General features: G+C 33.1%; 1 long non-coding RNA gene across 1 annotated transcript in view; it reads right to left on the bottom strand.

The window, feature by feature from the left end:
- Positions 1-3,762: 3,762 nt before the first annotated feature.
- The window catches only part of LOC128249107 (uncharacterized), a 74,114-nt gene continuing 72,491 nt past the window's right edge, over positions 3,763-5,385 (bottom strand). The window contains exon 3 of the long non-coding RNA XR_008265234.1: positions 3,763-3,864. This is a non-coding gene — a long non-coding RNA (uncharacterized LOC128249107). The remainder of the gene's footprint in view (positions 3,865-5,385) is intronic.

The following is a 5,385-nucleotide window of genomic DNA, read 5'->3' on the forward strand; positions in this document are numbered from 1 at the left end:
TATATATATATATATATATATATATATATATATATATATATCTATATCTCTATATATATATATGTGTGTGTGTGTGTGTGTGTGTGTGTTTGTGTGTTTGTATATATATATATACATACATATATATATATATAATTCTTTCTCTCTCTCTCAGACACACACACATACATACATACACTAACAAAATTGTTTTATAAGGACTCATAACATCAATCCCACGAGTAACATGACGTAGGTATCCTCCATAAAATAATATCTGACATCATTGTTTTAACTTAGTTGCAGAGATACATATCAATTTACTTTATAGTAAATTGAAATGTATGTCTGCAACTAAGTTAAAACAATGATGTAGAAATGAAAAATTATGATACTTTTTTTAAAAATTGAGACGGACTATTAACTATTGATAAGATATACATACGCATTTATCTGAATCAACAGCGACAGCATGTAGCTGATTCTTATCTAATTGATCTTAGTTTTATAAAATACAGCATCAAAACAGGTTTGCTTTAAAATCGGTTTCTGATTAATCGTAGCAAAATACCACTTTACCCTCTTTTTAATCATCCCTAGTATCAATTTTATCTATTAATCATGCTTCACCACTTTGAAAATTACAAATGAATCAAATATTTATGTTTGAATTGGAATCTATATAGATTTCTAGTAATGATATGTATGTTGTATATAGAATCCAATGTCTCTCTCCTAATCGGAAAAGCATTAAACCAATATTTTGTTGTGTTTTGTTGTGTCAGTCTGTTTAAAACCTTTGAACTGAGCCGCAATTGTTCATCAGATGCGATATCACACGAGTAAAATGAACATGAATGTTCGTATTTGTATATCTTCTCTTTTCATTCATCCTAAATCCTTATTATTATACCCCAAATTAAGGGCTTAATATGTTTAATTGCCACTAAATATTGTTGATGTACATTTTCTGTGACATGACTTCGTCTTAAAGCAGAGAAATAAAATTCAGTTGTGAAGCACCTCATTGGGAACTGAAACTCTATCATGGACCCAATACGATGCGAAATGATCTTTGTCATACGAACTTGACCTAATGATAATATCGATTTCTTTGAATTGGCTTCAAAGGAGAAAGTGAAAGATTGTCTATGTAATATGATGGGATATGTTAAGGCATTGGTGCAGAGCGTTACTCACTAGAATAATTGGCCTCTCACACACTTAAACAAAATGGATATTGAGCAAGAGAATTTTCATGACTTATAAAACATTTGAGTTCCTTTTAATTAACTATGCGTTTGACAAGACATTTAAGGAAAATGTCATAATCGATTGAATAAGCCTGATGTATCACTAAACACACGTTATACATATTTCAGAGGCAAATTAACTCGAACGAATTATATTGTAGGAAAAGTTAAAAAAAAAAAAACAATTACTGTAGTTAATTATTAGCTTTCAGCCTTGTGACTGTTTTAATAATCAGGCAATTCTGCTTAGCCAAAAAAATATTATCATCATCTATGCTTAGAATACAAAATTATTACTTCTTGTGGTGATCTATATCAATTATTGAATAAATTTGACATCCATGCAATCTGCTAATAGAAGGCAACTGATATGTAGTGTTATTATGAAGCCACTGCTAGATATGAAATTTATCTTTGAATGGTGAGGCCTGTCAGGAAAAGCGTTTGGGGTATATATTTTTATTTCATATATTAAAGATATTAGAAACATGAAAATACAGCGAGAGAAGTTTTCGAAAATTTGGAAAGAAAAAAAAAACATATTTGTCAATTATATATATCATTTTAAAACAAAATTTTGCAATTTTTTAATATAAATACAGAGAATGTGTGATGTAATATTTTACATGAATAAGGCGGTGAGCTGGCAGAAACGTTAGCACACCGGGCGAAATGCTTAGCGGTATTTCGCCTGTCTTTATGTCCTGAGTTCAAATTTCGCCGAGGTTGACTTTGCCTTTCATTCTTTCGGGGTCGATAAATTAAGTGCCAGTTGCGTACTGGAGTCGATCTAATCGACTTCCCCCCTCCCCAAAAATTTTGGGCCTTGTGCCTAGAGTAGAAAGGAATATTTTGCATGAATAACTTTCGGTATTTATTTCTCTGATAATGTATCAAACTATGATTAAAGCCAGACACCAGCGAGGACCTTTTTCCATTACGTTTCGCCCGCTCTGACAATTAAACTTTTTAGACGCTTCCTTCTGTAAACAAAGCATTTGAATTTGCTTCGGGCTATGATATAATATTCATGCAAATTTATATCGCCTGAGGATTGCTTTCAGTATACTTAGCTAATCTGACACACATACACACATACACCTACATATACACACACACAATATACTCACACACCCAAATACAAACATACACACACAATTCTCCGCGCGCACGCACACTACAATCTACCTAGCTAGTTAAATAGCTATCGCTCTCTCTCTCTCTCTCTCTCTCTCTCTCTCGCTCTCTCTCCATCTGTATGTATGTATGTATGTATGTATGTGTATACGAGCAAATTCAAGAACAAAAAAATAAACAGGAAAGTACAACAAATCCGCGTGTATGTGTGCATGTGTGTGTGCGTACGCTAGTGGGAATACATCTTGTTTTAAATACATTATCCCTGTGACCTACGTGTTTATTTTCATTACCCCCAGAAGATATTATCACTGGGACTTCATTCTATTTTTGCTGTTATTACTAGCAGTACATCGTATTACTGCAAGAGCATCCTAACTGTAAAGATTCGCGGGTTTTCCTCTTGTGACAGTATTGCATTTGGGAATTAGAGATGCAATGCTATCTAAACGACTACATTGAACGACTACATCTAAACGACTACACTGACATTGTAATTATTTAAAGCTTTCTGATACTTCTTTAGTATGGGAATGTATATTTATCAGAGTGAAGAGATTATGAGTTAAATACGATATTTCCGAGTGTTATATAAGACAGTAGCTCGCTTCTTCATTCTCCTGTTATTTGCATTTACGAATGCGCTATTTCAACTGTGTAAGGATTGTCGAAGATACCATTGTCGCACGCCTGTTGAATATTCTTTTACTTAAGTTATCTAATAAGTATATCCTACTACATTACACATTCTGTTACTTTTCGTGAAACGATAGGTTGCAATTTTGGGAAATTTTGTCTCCTACTATAGAAAGATAGAATTGCCACGTAAATGTACGTTCGTTGAATCAAGAATCTTATGGAAAAAGAAAAAAAAAACAAATAACGAAGTGTAAACCCCTCTTTACGTACTAACTGAAACGAATTACTTTTGCTTGAAATAAAAATGATATTCTCCTGCTTTCGTAGAATATATGCGACAAAATATTGATTTCTAACATAGAAATACGGCTAAAAATATACGGCGACTGTCCCCGACTCTTGATTAACACCTTATTTTAGGGAGCACTTGAATCATGAAGGGCGAATTCGATCTCGTTCATATTTGAACTGAAAATATACAAGAACACGACCAAATACTACGAGACATTTTGACAGACACTTTTCCAATTCTGTCGATTCACAACCCTCTAAACATTAAGAGGGCCCATTCTGTGTTCGTAAATATTGATTTTATTGTAATGTACATATGTACAATTCATATTACTGATATTTGCCAATATCTTAATGTAATAAAAATATGTCTCTAACACCCGTATAATTTCTGCTTTTAGCACTACGATATTTTCATAGAATATAAATGATAACACCTCATATTTCTGTATTAGTAATTTAAACTTCAATAGAAATCCAGTCCCCACCACTATTAATGGTTCCTCACTAGAGTAGTGACCGTTTATGATACATCGCTGCTACTATAAATCATGATTTCAAAGGCCTGCAAATAAAAGAAATTGTTTGTTATAAATTTCTCAATAGATATATGAGCTGTTATATACATGGTACAGATACATTAAAGGAAATATTTCTTTTTTCTTCCACGTGGAGATCTTCCTATATTATCAAATCGCACAAATATTAGAATTAAGGTAGTTTTCTGTGTTTTTATAATTCATGCCATTGATCGAAAAGTAAAACCATAACAAAGTATCGCTATCGTGTTTGTTGATCTTGTATTAAGTTGAATGTGTTCATAATAATGCACGCTTTAAAAAAAATGGCAATATTAACAATATAACCGTATCAGAATTTATGACGTAATGAGCATTGTATATGAGAGAAAGAAATAATTTTACGAAGACTTTCTGATATTAGAATAAGTTACAGCAGGGAAGACACAGTGGTACTCACTGAAATATATATAAATTAACAACTGGTTGCCAAGAGGGATTCATAACATCGGTACATAAAGATAACAAGAATATTACACTTTACGTATTTGATAGAATCCATATTTAAAATTAGGAGTTCATAAACAGAATTTTTCTTTTGAAAGCATGCTATGGAAGCACAAATAAATGCGTCATTCTATAACTTGTGATACTTTATTAAGAGTAATATTATTAAAGTAATTATTAAAATGAACTTATATAAGGTTAAATGTCAGTAATAATATCGGTTCGTTTCAAGCATGAACACGTCATTTGGCCATTTGGTCGAACGCTTCACTACAGAGAAAATGAATTATTCTTGAAGAGAGATGAATATGACTGTAATGAGAGAGGGGGAGAGAAGGAGAGGGATGGAAATCGTCTTCCGAAAGAAGAGGCACACAGATGTAGAGCAACATACATTAAACATGGGGAAGGCCAGTTTATTGGATTACCTTAGGTTTCCCATCCATAAAGGGTTTAGCTCTATGGCGTATCGTCAGATCCTAAAATCCTGTTGGCTCAAGACTGTTTACGTTTATAAAGTGTTTAGCATTATGGCGTATCGTTAGATCCCGAAAACCTGTTGGCCGAAGATCGCTTGAAAGTATCTTTTTTAAAGAGGTCTTGGGCCAACAGATTTTTGGGATCTGGCGATACGCCATAAAGCTAAACCCTTGATGGGCAGGAAAACTTAACGCAATCCCATAAACGTACCTTCCAATGTTTAATATCTATCTATATATATATATTTATATAGATAGATAGATAGATAGATAGATAGATGTGTATATATATACACGCACACACATATATAAATATACATTTATCTTCATTTATTCTTTTTTCTTTTATTTGTTGCAGTCATTTCACCGCGGCTATGCTGTAGCACCGCCTTTAGTCGACATTAGGACTTATTCTTTGTAAGCCTAGTACTTATATTATCGGTCTCTTGGGCCGAATTGCTAAGTTACGGGGACGTCAACAGACCTACATCCGGTGTGAAGCAATGGTGGGAGGAGAAACACAGACACAAAACATACACAAACACACACACACACACACACACACACACACACACACACACA

Source organism: Octopus bimaculoides, chromosome 11, assembly GCF_001194135.2.
Source record: "Octopus bimaculoides isolate UCB-OBI-ISO-001 chromosome 11, ASM119413v2, whole genome shotgun sequence".
NCBI lineage: Eukaryota > Metazoa > Mollusca > Cephalopoda > Octopoda > Octopodidae > Octopus > Octopus bimaculoides.